The sequence below is a fragment of the Microcaecilia unicolor genome, chromosome 6 (genome assembly GCF_901765095.1).
Source record: "Microcaecilia unicolor chromosome 6, aMicUni1.1, whole genome shotgun sequence".
NCBI lineage: Eukaryota > Metazoa > Chordata > Amphibia > Gymnophiona > Siphonopidae > Microcaecilia > Microcaecilia unicolor.
In genome coordinates, this window is record NC_044036.1 from 140,321,645 (window position 1) to 140,339,215 (window position 17,571).

The 17,571-nt window shown below is 45.5% G+C and overlaps 1 protein-coding gene across 2 annotated transcripts in view; it reads right to left on the reverse strand.

The window, feature by feature from the left end:
* The window catches only part of LOC115472329 (G-protein coupled receptor 22-like), a 151,990-nt gene that overhangs the window by 24,323 nt on the left and 110,096 nt on the right, over positions 1-17,571 (reverse strand). For both annotated transcript variants that reach the window (XM_030206571.1, XM_030206569.1), the window contains exon 2: positions 11,060-11,188. The gene's annotated coding sequence lies outside the window, so the exon portion shown is untranslated. The remainder of the gene's footprint in view (positions 1-11,059; positions 11,189-17,571) is intronic.

Sequence of the window (17,571 nt, forward strand, 5' to 3'; positions counted from 1 at the left end):
ACTAAAAACCAACCTCTTCAAAACGGCATACCCTAACGACCCCACGTAAACCTCTTCACCCAGCAACATAGCAAGACTATAATCATACTGGACAACACGCAATCTTCACCCCTTCCGATCCTCCACTTATATCTCATACAATCACTATATAACCTTGTATCTGTTATCAACCGACTAGGCAAGCGCCTCAGAAGGTATTATGTAAGCCACATTGAGCCTGCAAATAGGTGGGAAAATGTGGGGTACAAATACAACAAATAAATAAATTGACCATAGGCAGTGCATTTCTCCTAGCAAAAAAGGTGCTAGTACTCAAAAGCCTGGCCACCCTTCAGGGGTGGGGTAATCACTGAGGGACCCACCCCACAATAGCCAAGCCCACTGCAACCAGTCACAGAATCTATGACAAGGCAGAATCGGTGTGTAGAGCCTGAGCTGTTTCATTAAAACTTGGGGACCATTGGTCAATTTTAGCAGACAATGGAAAAGGTGCTGGTACTCAGTACCCCCTCAAAAAAAGCCCTGACCATAGGGATATGTCTCCTGGGGTCCTGGACTCTGTGGGATTCAGAATGATGTGATCTAAATACTGACTTTAAAATCATATCAGGAGGGGTTGCTAGACAAAATGAGTAAGATCATTGCTTACCACAAGCCTTAGGAATAAGTTTCTGCAGGAAAATTACAAGAAGCCATTTTTATTCAAGTTACCATGAGACAGCTGAATTTTTATGAGACAACCCTAGTTTGAAGAGCGTGGAGAACGAGTGAGGTTTCAAATTCAAAGTGCTCGGGCTGTTGCTGTTATGAAGAGGATCAGGGGCCGTCTTGTGGCAGTGAAAGCTGTTTTGTACCTTTCCTTAATGAGGAGCTATCCCCCGGGCTTCCGTGGCATTGATTTTTCACTCTAATACTGCAGATCGTGTCAGATAAACCTATATAACCACTAATCTTCAGGTACTCCACCACTGCTTTCAGGAGCCACACAGTGTTCCTCTTCCAGCGACTCTGTTATATTGAGGGAGTTTATCATGTGTTTTAATAGCACCGAGAGGCAACTCCACAAAATCTTTACAGCAGGTCTAGTTTCATAACCCAAACATCTGTGTAATGAGGAAGGCTGCAGCAGTAAATCCATGTTGCATTGTGATTTCTTTATAAGGAAGGATCTTTCTTTTCTTGGACCCCTGGGAATGTAAATGTACCCGTCTGTCCCTTACCTAAGAGGCCAGCTGGCCAGGAAGAGTAAACAATCTGAAGTGTCTGTATCTGTCCAGGGATTTGTTCACTAGCCACCAGCGTCTCACTGATGTATTGTGAAGGCAGGGTAAGATACATGAATAAGGTGGGTTCAGGCATAGGAAGCTGCCTTGGGCGACACAGTTTGCGGGCACCAACTGTCCAGGCGGACGAAGGGCCTGTTCTTCCTTGCTTTAGAGCAATGGCTTTCCAGCCAGATCTTTCAACCTAGTCAGGTTTTCAGCACTTCCACAATGAAAATGCATGAGTTAAATATGCATACACTGGAGGCAGTACATGTAAATCTATTTCATGCATAGTCAATGTGGATATCCTTCCTGAAAATCAGAGTGGCTGGGCGTGTTCCAAGAATCCATGCCTTAGGAGAATGCATTTCAAAGGAGGACCTCTGTGGAACTCTCAATCCTCCTCTCTCCAGTCCTGCCTAGGGGGGGGGGGGGCCAAAATCTTAAATCCAGTCCTGTTGAGTAAATAAAAATTATGTGTTTCTCACCCTGCCATTGCTCAATTTGTCCTCATTCTAACCCTAGAGTTGGAGGATTCCAGCCTTCTCTGCGTTGATGATGCTGGAACTCTTCCCACTGACCATCATCACAATGGAGTACTCTTGTTTAAAAAGCAGCCTTGGATTGCCCCTCTGGTTCAGTGGCACTGCAGCATGTTGGGAGTCTTGGGTCTGACACTGCACTCAGGTCTTCTGCTTCTTTGGTTAGCCAGTACTGAAAGTATTCATAGGCCAGGGGGAGGGAAGAGGTCATAGTCTTTGCACAATGGCAGCATCTAGTGGCTGTACAAGGAGCTCTGGCCATTTACTCTTGGGCTAGGCTGTCACTGCAGCAACCAGACTAAAGTAAGTTGGGAGGGGTCATACAATAAGGGTAAAAAAAATCTCCAGACAATTGTGCGTGAAGGCTCAGGATGGCAGATACCAGCCCTAGTTCCAATTAAACTGGAAGCCTAAAAGAAGTGGGAGGAAACTGCTAGGTACAAATGAAAACAACAATCGAAAGTCCAGTGTGAAGCTTCTCAGGTGTCCTTTGTCCTGCAGGAAGACCCTTTGGGGCTCATTTTCAAAGCACTTAGACTTAATAAAGTACCATAGGTTACTACGGAGCTTTGTAAGTCTAAGTGCTTTGAAATACGCTGCCTCTTTGGCTTCCAAAATGACAAATGTTTCATTTGGACAGCAGCAAAAAAGTCTATCCTATAAGTTGCATTTGAAGACACGAAACACACTTTTCTAGGCATATTCTTAAAGCAATAGCGCACAACTTCTGTCACCCTGTGACAGATGGAACAATGAATCACCGGTAGGTTTCAGCAAAGGATAGACAACACTGGGCCAATTTTTTTTTCATCATGACAAGCAGGGAGGGGTAAGTTTTCCATCTCAAAGAAAAGCAGGACTACCGCCGGAAGCCGCATTGAGCCTGCCATGAGTGGGAAAACGCGGGGTACAAATGTAACAAAAAAAAAAAAAAGCCACCATGCAATGGGGTAACACCAGGGCTGGCTCAACCAGTACATCTCAGAGATTTACATATGGATTTGAATCTTGCCATCTTGAAACCTCAACTCTACTTCAATCTCCATTGTCTTCTGTAAAACTGCAGTGTTTCTGTGGTATAAATAAGCCATATCAAAGGCCTCAACTTGAATCACAGGTCAAGTAGCTAACTCAGGAGATACTATTAGACTCTGTTGTGCATCACAGGATCCACAGAGATTATGATCTTTATCGCTTTTTGCTTAATTTTATCCCATTTGTCTATATATCCTTTGCCATCTACGGAAAGTTCTTATGTATTAACAATTTTCCAGTGGTACATATAGAGATGGGTGGAGGATGGGAGGCATGGATACCCATATTAAAAAATCTACCAGATGCCAGAAAAGGTAAACTCAGTTTTGGCCAACAAGGGACCCATGAAGTCCTCCATTAAATTTTGGCCTAAGCAGTACACACTGCTAGGAAAATGCTAGATAAACTTTGCCTACTGTGCTAATTTTAGAGTATTATAAATAGAGACCCAAATACAGAGATAAAAATAGTGAACTAATTTCACATGCTTCACTTGCTTTGTAACCAGAACCATCCCAGCAGGTATGACCTTTTCTGCGAGCATGACGAGTAGTCATTAACCTCAACCTGAACTATTGTAACATGTTCCCAACTGCTCACTCACAGCCTCATTCATTTCACGTTATGGAAAATTTTCTCTTGCATGAAGGGACCTGGATTGTGCTAGAACGGCCTAAAGAGATTCTGTACCTGTAATGTGCTACTGGCCTGTATCATTTCTCACTAAGGATTCATTGGTCTAATGTCCCCTGGGAGAACTATAGATTTTGTAGTCCAATCACAGTAATTTCCTCTCCTAAGAAACATTCTGTCACTTTTAGCCCTCATATATGCCTCAACTCTCCTCAGGGCTGCCCAGGTGAAGGGGGTGGAGGGGTACATTGAGGTAATGGCCCTGAGTCCTGTGCTTCTGGAGATCTTGTATCACTGTGACAGCCTGGCTACAAATGTGTCATCACACAGGAGCACCCTAAGACCAGGAGCATCGATAGAGAGGTTGGGGTCAGGCCAATAGGTACAGTTGCCCTTCCTCTAAGCCTCTACTTTGGGTGGAGGGCTCTATACTCCACTGTGATCAAGTCAGATCCTTTGGAGAGACCACTGCAAAGGAGAACAAAAAAGTTTCTATAATTCATATCTTGAACTGTCTGTTGTGATTGCTAACGAAGGAAGGAAATCTTGCTAGAGGTGCTGATGGGTTTTAAGGATGTGAAGTCCACTGACTCATTTCGTCAACTAACAGGCATTAGTAACACTGCTCTGTAAACACTTTGGACCTTGATCTAACCCACAAACAAATGCCATCAGTTTCCAGGTGAGTGGTAGCCAGACTCTGATCACCACAAACATGTCTAGCTTTCAGGATCCGCACAATGATTACTTGTGAGATGTATCTTCATACATGTGAGCAAGAGTCAAGTTAATCTGCTCAATTTAGTTACTCTCAAAACCAGACCTGTTTGAGGGCTGGAATCTGCCACTGTAGTCTGCTATACAAACCAAAGAATAAAAAAATGTACAACGTAAATCACATGAAGAGTTACAATTCAGAACTGGATTATTTATTTCCTAGTTACTTGTCACTTCTTCATGGTCTTCTTGGGGGGTGCATGTGAGGGCTCCCAACACTCTCTTATCTTGCTGTCTTTCTTCAAAGTCTGCCTGGAAAGGGGGAATCTCAGCCTACCTTCTGTCAAAGCAATTACTGTTGGCAGAGAGTTGATCTTATCGAACTGCTAAGGACACAGACAAATTACTGTGCCTCCCCAAAGTTTCTCCTTTGTGACTGACATAAGCTCTAGTCTGCCTGTAGGAATGCTTAAGGCCCCCTAATATCTTATTTGTAATGCCTTTCCTTTTCTTGCCAGTCACAGGAAAGGTACATTTGAGGGCCTGTTTAGGTCAAGCTGGAAGGCTGTAAGGTTCCTAACTGGTTCCCTTGCTTAGGGTAAGATTGATTCATTTTAGTTTTATCGAACTGTATAACACAAGAACTTCTAGAGACACTTTTCTTAGGATCATTGAATATCAGAGCTGAGCTTGCAGTGGTGAAAAACCAGGAATAGATCACTCTATTCTCATAGAAGAGAGTTAGTTGGCAGGGCTCGTCCAAGGGTGTCTGATGCCATAGGAGAACTGTAAATTGTGTGCCCCCTGCCCCAGTGGCAGACATAAGGCCCGGCTCTTCCCCCATAGTTCAGTAATTCCCCTTCCCTAACTTCCCCCAGGTGGCTAGCATCTCTGCTTTTCTCCTCTACTCCTTCCCCAGGTGGCCAACATCTCCTCCTTCCCTCCCCTCATCCTGTGTCCAACATCTTCCCCACTAGCTGCTGCATCTGCCCCTCCTTTCTTCCATGTAACTTCCTTGAGTATCCCCTAGTTTTTGTACTTTTTGATAGAGTAAAAAATTGATTTACATTTATTTAGATTTTGCTCACACCTTTTTCAGTAGTAGCTCAAGGTGAGTTACATGCAGGTACACTGGATATTTCTCTGTCCCAGGAGGGCTCACAATCTAAGTTTGTACCTGAGGCAATGGAGGGTTAAGTGACTTGCCCAAGATCACAAGGAGCAGCATTGGGATTTGAACTGGCCACCTCTGGATTGCAAGACAGGTGCTCTAACCACTAGGCCACTCCTCCACTCCGCCCATTCTACATCACTATTTTGTAGACCTCTATCATATCCCCCTCTTAGTCGTCTCTTTTCCAAGCTGAAGAATCCTAACCTCTTAAGCCTTTCCTCATATGAGAGGAGCTTCATCCCCTTAATGATTTTGGTCACCCTTCTTTGAACCTTTCTAATTCTGCTATATCTTTTATAAGATATGGCAACCAGAACTTCATATACTACTCAAACTATGGAGTGATATAGAGGCATTAGAATATTCTTGGTCTTATTTTCTATCCCTTTCCTAATAATTCCAAGCACCCGGTTTGCTTTTTTGGCCACCACCACACACTACTACTACTTAACATTTCTAAAGTGCTGCTAGGGTTATGCAGTGCTGTACAATTTAACATAGAAAGACAATCCCTGCTCAAAGAGCTTACAATCTAAAGGACAAGTGAACAGTCAGTCCGATATGGGCCGTCAAATTGGGGCAGTCTGGATTTCCTGAAAGGTAAGAGTTAGGTGCCGAAAGCAGCACTGAAGAGGTGGGCTTTCAGCAAAGACTTGAATATGGGTAGGGAGGGGGCTTGGCGTAAAGGCTCAGGAAGGTTGTTCCAAGCATAGGGTGAGGCGAGGCAGAATGAGCGGAGCCTGGAGTTGGCGGTGGTGGAGAAGGGCACTGAGAGGAGGGATTTGTCTTGTGAGCGGAGGTTTCGGGCGGGAACGTAAGGGGAGATGAGGGTAGAGACTGGGCAGAAGATTTCAGCGTATTGTCTACGATGATACCTAGATCTTTTTCTTGGGAGCTGACTCCTAAGGTGGATCTTAGCATCAAGTAACTATGATTTGGATTATTCTTCCCGATGTGCATCACTTTGCATCTGTCCACATTAAGGGCTTCTTTCACAAGGCCACACTACCGATTCTCGTTGTGACTTTGTTACATTGTACATTTATCAGTGTTACAGTTATGATCTGTACCATTTATGTTTTTCTATCATGTTTACATGTTTTATTTCAAGTATTTTAAAAAAAATTCCTTTATTATATATAATTATTGTTTACATTCGACCATTTTACATACTTTTTATTTATAATGTTGTTCATGGTATATTGTGCTGTATTACTATCATTATTGTTAAAATAATTGTTTGCCATCTAATACTAGGTCAGATACTTATATTGTCAACTTACTGTCAAATAATATCATAATCTAATGTACATGTCTTGATTTGTTTTATATAGACTCCTGATTCAGGCCTGACCGGCCGAAACACAGCTGTGTCGAGTCTCAATCACCCCCTGGTTTGTATTTTTATAATATATTTTTTAAGTATTTATATTTCTAGTGTCGTTTAGTTTTATTATTATTATTTTTTTTTTTGGCATAGTGGGATTTGATTTCAGGTAGTTTTCAACAAAGTACCAAAAAGAAAAAAAAAACCCCTATCATGACACCCGTAGAAACTAGAGCAAGAATTGTGTAGCAAAGCTGACTCTGAGCCCAAGAGGATAAAGGATGATTATCCACAATGCTTTGTCAGCAGTATGGAAAAATAAAAGTGATAAAAATAGGGAAGTGAGACAGGAAATGAATTATGTGTAAAGGGAAACGTATTTATTTTCTCCAAATGCCAGGTGGGTGCATGCACGGAAAAGTGATGATCTTGCATTATTTGCTGGTACAAGGTTATGGAGGACATGGGATCACTACTATAAATAGCCATAAGAGAGATGTGTGGATCGTGTGTGGGGGTGGGGGAAGGAGGACGCTGCACAGATTGTGTGGTCTTGCTTGAACAAGATGGTCTGGCAGGAGTCCAATGGCAGGATGGCATGTGTCAAATCAATTTCTACCCCAGATGTTTTGGAAGCAGTCAGATTAATTAGCATTCTGACCGCAGGTAAGTCATGCTTACCTCTTCAGAGTGTCATAAGGAGGGCTTTTTAAGATTCCCCCCCCCCCCCACCCTCTGTGTCCATAGGCAGGTTTGCATTCCACCTTCCTGCTATGACTGCTGCAACCAAGACATGCTCTGTGTGGTCCTAACCTAAAGGGAAAAGGAATGCATAAAGTGAAAGGGAAACCAAACAGCGGTAGTACTTCAGGTTTCAGGATACTCCTAAGAAATACACAGGACAGAAATTTGCATGCCTACTACCTCCATTGCATGCAAATCTCCCTCATGCATATTTTTTTAGGGATATCCTGAAAATATGACCCCTTGGCAACCCTTGAGGATGGGGAGTGAGTACCATGTCACACAGCAGCAGATGCTCATGACTCGATACATTGGTTAGTCTATAACAGACTAACATGGCTGCCCGTTTTGGAGGTTTTACCAAACAGCAGCAGACAGATTCAAACATGGCAGGATCTGGAAGGTGAGCCCTTGGGTTGTTGTGGGGCTCCTGGCCGGGGCCAGGAGGAAAGCTACAGATGGCAGAGGAGTCACGCTTAGCAGATGACGGCAAAAAATGGCTCTGAAACGAGCCCTTGGGGGCAGGCCCGGAAGAACCGAAACCAGGAGTGGTTCTGAAAAGAGCCTTTGGGGCAGGAGTATGGAGACTGGAACAGGAACGCAGATGCTGGACGCTAGAGCAACAAGACTCGTTGCAAAGGCAGCGTGAGGAGGAAAGCAGCTGTCTTAAATGGAACCATGGTCTGATCTCATCAAGACACGCCTCGCCTGCTCTCCTACTGTGCCACTGTGTTCACTCTGGTGGATCCTCTTCTACTTCTATCCCTCTGCCTGTCGGCGTACCTCAGGGTTCTGTTCTTGGTCCCCTCCTCTTTTCTATCTACACTTCTTCCCTTGGTTCATTAATCTCATCCCATGGCTTTTCCTACCATCTCTATGCTGATGACTCCCAAATCTACCTTTCTACCCCTGATATCTCACCTTGCATCCAAACCAAAGTTTCAGCGTGCTTGTCTGACATTGCTGTCTGGATGTCTCAACGCCACCTGAAATTAAATATGACCAAAACAGAGCTTCTCATTTTCCCCCCCAAACCCATCTCCTCGCTCCCCCCGTTTTCTATTTCTGTTGATGGCTCTCTCATTCTCCCTGTCTCCTCAGCTCGAAACCTTGGGGTCATCTTTGACTCTTCTCTCTCCTTCTCTGCTCATATCCAGCAGATTGCCAAGACCTGTCGGTTCTTTCTTTACAACATCCATAAAATCCGCCCCTTTCTTTCTGAGCACTCTACCAAAACCCTCATCCACACCCTTGTCACCTCGCGTTTAGACTACTGCAATCTGCTTCTTGCTGGCCTCCCACTTAGGTCACCTCTCCCCTCTCCAGTCAGTTCAAAACTCTGCTGCCCGTCTCATCTTCCACCAGGGTCGCTTTACTCATACTACCCCTCTCCTCAAGACCCTTCACTGGCTCCCTATCCGTTTTCACATCCTGTTCAAACTTCTTCTACTAACCTATAAATGTACTCACTCTGCTGCTCCCCAGTATCTCTCCACACTCGTCCTTCCCTACACCCCTTCCCGTGCACTCCGCTCCATGGATAAATCCTTATTATCTGTTCCCTTCTCCACTACTGCCAACTCCAGACTTCGCGCCTTCTGTCTCGCTGCACCCTACGCCTGGAATAAACTTCTTGAGCCCCTACGTCTTGCCCCATCCTTGGCCACCTTTAAATCTAGACTGAAAGCCCACCTCTTTAACATTGCTTTTGACTCGTAACCACTCGCCTCCACCTACCCTCCTCTCTTCCTTCCCATTCACATTAATTGATTTGATTTACTTTATTTATTTTTTGTCTATTAGATTGTAAGCTCTTTGAGCAGGGACTGTCTTTCTTCTATGTTTGTGCAGCACTGCGTATGCCTTGTAGCGCTATAGAAATGCTAAATAGTAGTAGTAGTAGTAGTAGTGTCGCTCATAAAAAGATGCTCTGGCATGCACGCGTGCCCTAGAGACGCGATAGCGGCTGGTGTGGGTGGCCGGAGAGGATGTAACGACCTCGACCCTGTCTCCCTGCCGAGGCCACAGGTGAGTCAGGGTGTGGGACATATCCCAGGGAGGGGGGGGGGGGGGTCATGACAATACAAGGGCATTTTTGTAGTGCTATTCATTCATCATAGGCAACCATGTGATTCAGTGAAATTTAGAGATTCAGTGAAATAAGGGATGCAAAATAAGTGGCTGAATCTGACGGGTCTTAGCTAGGTTCAGTTTAGAATACTCTAGAACTGAACCTAGCTAAGACTCATCAGATTCAACCACTTAAGGATCACATCCAAAGGTTTGGCTGCAAGGCTGGCTTTACCTTTTATATACCCCTATGTGTAGGAGTGGCCCAAGGATGGAAAGTGGAGGAGTGGCCTAGTGGTTAGGGTGGACTCTGGTCCTGGGGAACCGAGGAAGTGAGTTCGATTCCCACTTCAGGCACAGCTCCTTGTGACTCTGGGCAAGTCACTTAACCATCCATTGCCCCAGGTACAAATAAGTACCTGTAAGCCACATTGAGCCTGCCATGAGTGGGAAAGCGCGGGGTACAAATATAACTAAAAAAAAAAAAAAAAAAAAAGGGTAGGTGTGTCCTCCATCAATGGAGGTGTGACTGTTGGTGAATGGTGGATTGTCCTCCTTACGTATGCCTCAGTTCTACAATCCACAGGCACTGCAGTGGCAGGCCGCAGCATTTCTAGTTTACAGTTAAATGTCGCCAGCTCAAGAGCCCACAAGCTTTTTTGGTGGGTGGGGAGGGGTGGGGCACTGCTACGCAGATCGAGTGGTACTTGTGAGAAAGTGATGCTGAGAGAGAGGTGGGGGTGTTTTTTCAGCCTGGTGTCCTTAGGCAGCTAATCACAATGCTTAATGAGAAATCCAAGCCTGTTTGGCTACATGGATTTGGTCCAACCAGTCAACCCTTTTGATGTTCCTTATTCAGTAAATGTCACTTCTTTTATTTTCAGCCCTGGAAAATGATGTCAGTGTTCTTTTTACTTCCACAGACTAACAGAAGAGGAAATTCCAGCCTGGTTAGATGCCACTTGCATTCAAATATGCAAAAAGCTGATTTACATGTGTAAGTGGGAAGGGTGTGCAGGCAAAACAATTTAGTTCCAATCAATTTCCTGGGTGTGTCTTTTACAGTTTTCCTTTTGTTTTTAAAAGTTTTCATTTCAGTATACTACTGTCTACCCAAAGAAACAAAAAACCACTGTGGCAAAGCACCCCTTCTAACCCGAAATCACAACCCAAAACCCACTGATCATCACCTGACCCTGCTATGTACTGGTTTTTTTTTCTACCTCAAAGAACATGGCAGAAATTTGCAAACATAAGCCTCTTTGCACAAAGACAACTGGACTGTGTGACAGCTTCTACAGGATCCACAGAAAAAGCTACCAAGAGAAGACATAAGTTATTTCTGTGAAAGGGACCCCAGATACCCCAAAGCTCATTTCTTTTACCATCTTTGAATATCTCTTCTCTTGGTGCTGTGAGAAGGCCCTACAACCCGCAATGAATACCCACTTCTCTTCAGCCCATGTCTTGTGGAAGAGCAGAAATACAGAGACAGATGTAGGTAGAACATCTGCAACACACTCGGCCGCTAAGATCACAAACACTGACTCACCGTGCGAGTGATGGATCTCCTTGGAGTACAAAATCTATTTCCTCCTCCTTGCTACATGTCTGCTCAAAGTTTCCTCTCCTCCTTCACAAAGATCCGCCCCCATTTCTACAACTCTGAATTCGAATCCACCTGCAGAAAGGAAGCCGAGAACGAGAGAGACACGTGAGCATTGTATCTTTAACTCTGCACCGTCGCATGATTTGCAATTATCATTACTCACAGTAATAAAAAAAGAAAATATGGGCAAAAGCGATCTTGCCTAAAAGTGCTAATTTCACCAATATATCTATTGAGGCAATGAGTTTTACAGTGTCCTTTACGTAGCATGCAATAATAAAACCCTGGTAACTTGTCTGCATGAAAGGTGCTGGCGGCTGCTTTTGCTCCGTGCTGGGGACCTTTCTACTGCAGAAGGTAAAAGCTCAAAGAAATGGCCTTGTGGTAATTTTGCACTTACCGCACAGCCATTTTGGGGGGAGCACTTACCGACACCCACTGAAGTGGCGAAAAGGGCTCGCAAGCTAACCCGGAGGTAACCGAGTTTTGCGTGGTGCTGCCCGATTATTGCCAGTTAACCCCCTGTGGTAATGTTTTTCTGGAATTTTCAGTAACGCTGGAAATGCCGCACACTGGGGGCGGAACTACCACCGAAGGCCGCGTTAGACCTGCGGTAGTTCTGATTTGCTGCGCAGCAAGCCTGTTACCACGCGGCAACCCTTTAGCAATGGCATAGCAAGGGCGGGGCGGTGGGGGCGGTCACCCTCAGGTGCACGCTGCTGGAGGGTGCAGAGAGCAGCCGCGCGCCTGTTGGCTCCGCTGGTTCCCTAGGTTACTTCCTGTTCCGGGGCAGAGGGAGCAGGGAGCCAGTGGAGCCGACAGGTGTGCGGCTGCTCTCTGCACCCTCCAGCAGCCAAAATGCACCTGGTGGGGGGGGGGGGGGGGGCTTGATGCGCCAGGGAGGGGGTGTCATTGCGCTGAGGGAGGGGGGTGTCTTGCTGCACCCGGGGGGGGGGGGGTGCGCAGCGGTGATCCGCCCCGGGTGGCAGCCAACCTAGGATCGCCACTGCCCTTTAGTCAAAGGACCTCTTAGAATGCTGTAAAGCAATCAGGCAGAGGCCAGAGGGATCTGGGAGACCGGCAGGGTAGGACCATAACCTCTGTATCCCTGCTGCAAATGCAAAAACTCTTTTCTACAGTTATTCTGAACCACTCTGATGGTGCTTTTCCATTTAATGTTCAACTCATTCTAAAGCTGTACTAGAGTAATGCTTCTATTCCTGTGAACCCGTTGCTTTTTGCTTTATAGTGTCACAAGGGATTCTTTCACTTTCATGTGAAGATAAAAGGAAATAATAGAAACTTCATGAAGACATTATTAAGCAATAAATCCAGACGTGGAAGACATTGTTCTCCTGGACAGAATGAACATAGCGGGTTCAGGATTAAGGTGAAGCTCAAGGACAAAGTTGGCCTCAGTCTTACATGTGGGAAGTGAACATAGGTCATAGTGACATCATAACAATGAACTTGATACATAGTAAAAGAGTAACTCTGTGAATATAATAATATATAGTAACAGTATCTAGGAAATGATGGCAGATAAAGACCAACATGGCCCTTCTTGTCTACCCAGTGAGGTGGCTAATATTATACCTGCTGTTCCTTGCAAGTTCCCCCCCTCCACCCAGGGCAGTGCCTAGGGTCTCTGGCACCCCCTGCAGACCATCAGTTAGCGCCCCCTCCCCCACGCGCGTGCACCCTGAGCCTCCTCCGCTCCATCCCCGATTCCCCAGCGCTTTAAATTTACCTCTCTCCGCCTCCGAGTCATGTATGCGCAGCGTTAGTGAAAGCGCTGCCTGTCTGGCGTCTCTCCACCAGCCGTCCCTTCACTCGTTCGTTCCCTCTGTGTCCTGCCTTCTTCTGACATCATTTCCTTGAGGGTGGGACACAGAGGGAACGAATGAGCGAAGGGAAGGCTGGTGGAGAGACGTCAGAAGGCAGCGCTTTCACTGACACTGCACAGACATCGGAGGCTGAGCGAGGTAAATTTAAAGCGCCAGGGAATCGGGGATGGAGCGGAGGAGTAAGGTTTTTTTTTTTTTTTTAAATACAACTACGGCATGGCACCCTTGAAGGCAGGCGCCCCCCTGTGGCGCTTACCGCGCTTACCGTGTTGGCACGGCCCTGCCTCCACCTCAGGGGCTTAGCTATGTGGGGCCACAGGGGCATGGGCTCCTGTAGATTTGGCCAGGCCTGCCCCTGCCGCCAACCCCTTCGAACCCCCCTCCCGCCGCCTCCGCCAGGTACCTTTGCTGACGGGGGTCCCCCAACCCCCGCCAGCCGAAGTCCTCCTGTGTTGCTGATCTGCAAGGCTTCTCTTTCTGTGAATCTGGTGCAGGACGTCAAACTCACAGAAACAGAAGCCTTGCAGATCAGCAACGTGGCGGCACCGGAGAAGAGGACTTCGGCTGGCAGGGGTTGGGGACCAATTTACTGAACTGTCTTAATATTTGCACTTAATTTGCCTTAACAGATATCCATCTTTTTCACATGGACATTCCTTCTCCTTCTGCATTTCGAGTTGCATGTCCATATTTTGGCCCCTCCCTAGTCCTGCCCCAAACTCAGACCCCACCCCCTTGCCATATGACTGTATTGCTGTTTTAGACGTCCATATTCAGGCTTTATAAAATTGGGATTTGGACATCCGTGCAATAAGTCTAAATGTCAGTTCACAGATATTTAAAACAAACCACCACCATAATCTCTCGTTAGTATGTTTTAAATCCTGTGTAAAACACCTATCTCAACTCCACACTAACTGCTTTTAAACGTCTTATTCCTTCAACGTGCATTATTTATTTATTAGGATTTATTTACCGCCTTTTTGAAGGAATTCACTCGGCGGTTTACAGTAAGAATAGATCAGACATGAGCAATAGGCAATTACATAGCGGGTTCAGGATTAAGGTGAAGCTCAAGGACAAAGTTGGCCTCAGTCTTACATGTGGGAAGTGAACATAGCACACTACCAGAACCCTCATCCACTTGCTTCTCACAGGTCTCCCACTTAGCCATCTCTCTCCTCTTCAATCTGTTCAAAATTCTGCTGCACGACTAATATTCCGCCAGGGTCGCTATGCTCATATTAGCCCTCTCCTCAAGTCACTTCACTGGCTTCCTATCCGTTTCCGCATACAGTTCAAACTCCTCTTATTGACCTATAAGTGCATTCACTCTGCAGCTCCTCAGTACCTCTCCACTCATCTCTCCCTACATTCCTCCCCGGGAACTCCGTTCACTGGGTAAATCTCTCTTATCTGCACCCTTCTCCTCCACTGCTAACTCCAGACTCCGTTCCTTTTATCTTGCTGCACCATATGCCTAGAATAGACTTCCTGAGCTGGCCGTCTCCATCTCTGGCCGTCTTCAAATCTAAGCTAAAAGCCCACCTTTTTGATGCTGCTTTTAACTCCTAACCCTTATTCACTTGTTCAGAACCCTTATTTTATCATCTTCACCTTAATATTCCCTTATCTCTTGTTTGTCCTAATTAGATTGTAAGCTCTGTCGAGCAGGGACTGTCTCTTCATGTTCAAGTGTACAGCGCTGCGTACGTCTAGTAGCGCTATAGAAATGATAAGTAGTAGTAGTAATTACAGCTGTAAAAATATTCATAGCAGGTTCCGAAATAATTAAAACCCATCTTAGACACCTAGGGCAGGATTTACTGAAGCATGCTACTACATTAACGCAATGTGGATTATTTAAACAAGTTCCATTTTATGCAATGGGACCTATTTACCAATAGCATATTAACGGCATTAATGCACTTCAGTAAACATATATTATAACATGGTTTAATAAATAAGCCCCCTAATCCCTCAAGTGCAGCCTTCAGGAATCAAGCAACTACTGCTGCAGCAGTTCCATTGAATGCCTTCATGTGCAGCTGGTGGATGGACCATTTCCTGTCCATGATCCTTCAACAGGAACCCACCTTCCTCTTCCACAATCGGTCTTCAAACAGACTATAGGGCTCATTTTCAAAGCACTTACAAATTTCCATAGTAACCTATGCAACTTTGTAAGTCTAAGTGCTTTGAAAATACACCTCTATATATACCAGGTTGGAGAGAGAACCCTGCTCTCCCCTGCTTGCAACAGCTGCAGAAAGGTGAGGTTCAAGGAGACAAGGCAGTTGTAACTGGGCAACAACAATTGTTAGGGCTCCAAGATGTTAGACAAATGAGTTATCTGAGAGCCATGGCATTATTAACATAATGGTGTTTTATAACCTGTACGCCCTAGGCAATGTTTTATAGTCGGAATAAACTATGCAACACCTACAAGTGCTAACAGAAGCAGGAACAAGGATTTCCTTTCAGTAGGGTCAATGACTGTGACAATGTGTACAAAGCCGACATCTGGTTCCCGGTATCACCTGCTTGTTAAGAGAGGACTGACCTTCTCTTTAACCTTCAAAGTCTCTCTCTTTTCGCCAATGTGTTAAACCAACCACAATACCCCAATACATCATCCCATACTTAAAAAAGGGGAGGGGAGGGGAATAAATATTTATTGAAGTGTTGAAGGACAGGTCAAAGCATGGTAGTGCTTAGGAAATAGCAGGCTGCTGAAAAGTCTTGCTGTGAACTGGGTAGTCAGCAGTACATTAAATGCGGGAAGAGAGGCATCAGGATAATTTAATTATAAAGAAAACACAACAAAATTAGAGTTCATTACAGCAAGGTTCCACTGAATTAATTTTTGTGCATCTCGGTGTTAATAAAGTAGGGTACATTGCAAAACTCTAGGCTACACCTTGGTTTCCAAAATGGGCCACTGAAGGTCAAACAAATTGGCTGGAAGTGAGACCTTTGTACTGGACTAAATTCATATATTTGTAACATAGTAGATGACGGCAGATAAAGATTGAAGTGGCCCCTCCAGGCTGCTCAGTAATTCTGCTCTGTGAATGTCACCGCAGGCCTTTTTAGGACAGTTTAAGGTCATTTCACTACATTTTACTGGCCAGACTATGATGCAAGTTATGTTCAAGAGCTGCGCTTCTCTCATCAGGTCAGCAGACAGTGTTAACTCTGGAAAGCTCAATATAAATGCACAGCTTGCAAGTTACCCAGTTTCAGGAGGGAGATTTTAGATCAGTCTTGAAATTCTGACAATTTCATGATGATGCATTATGGGACCAGTAGAACTGATTTTAGTGCGTACGGTCAGGAAATACAAACACTGCATTGCTTTTGGGTGTAAGTTCAAACCCAAGACTGGTTTGTTTCTGTGTCTTCTGGAGGCCACTACTCCATCCTCATCCTCCTTGATCTATCCGCTGCTTTTGATACTGTCAATCACGATTTACTTCTTGTCACACTGTCCTCATTTGGGTTCCAGGGTTCTGTCCTCTCCTGGTTCTCCTCCTCTCTCTCCCACCACACCTTCAGAGTACACTCTCATGGATCTTCCTCCACCCCCATCCCGCTCTCTGTTGGAGTTCCCCAGGGATCTGTCCTTGGACCCCTTCTTTTTTCAATCTACACCTCTTCCCTGGGCTCACTGATCTCATCTCATGGTTTCCAGTATCATCTTTATGCTGATGACACCCAGCTATATCTCTCCACACCAGACATCACCGTGGAGACCCAGGCCAAGGTATTGGCCTGCTTATCTGACATTACTGCATGGATGTCCAACCGCCACCTGAAACTGAACATGTCCAAGACCGAGCTTATCGTCTTTCCACCAAAACCCACTTCTCTTCCTCCACTCTCTATCTCAGTTGATGGCACCCTCATCCTCCCCGTTTCATCTGCCCGCAACCTCGGAGTCATCTTCGACTCCTCCCTCTCCTTCTCTGCGAATATCCAGCAGATAGCCAAGACCTGTCGCTTCTCTCTCTTTAACATCAGCAAAATTCGCCCTTTCCTCTCTGAGCACACCACCCGTACTCTCGTCCACGATCTCATTACCTCTCCCCTTGACTACTGCAATCTACTCCTTACTGGCCTCCCACTTAGCCATCTATCTCCACTTCAATCTGTTCAGAACTCTACTGCACGTCTTATATTCCGCCTGAACCGAAATACTCATATCACCCCTCTTCTCAGGTCACTTCACTGGCTTCCAATCAGATACTGCATACAGTTCAAGCTTCTCCTGCTTACCTACAAATGCACTCAGTCTGCAGCCCCTCATTACCTCTCTACCCTCATTTCCCCTTACGTTCCCGCCCGTAACCTCCGCTCACAGGACAAATCACTCCTCTCAGTACCCTTCTCCACCACCGCCAACTCCAGGCTCTGCTCATTCTGCCTCGCCTCACCTTATGCTTGGAATAAACTTCCTGAGCCCTTACGCCAAGCCCCCTCCCTACCCATCTTCAAATCATTGCTCAAAGCCCACCTCTTCAATGTTGCTTTCGGCACCTAACCTTTATACCTTTCAGGAAATCTAGACTGCCCCTATTTGACTGACTGTACATTTGTCCTTTAGAT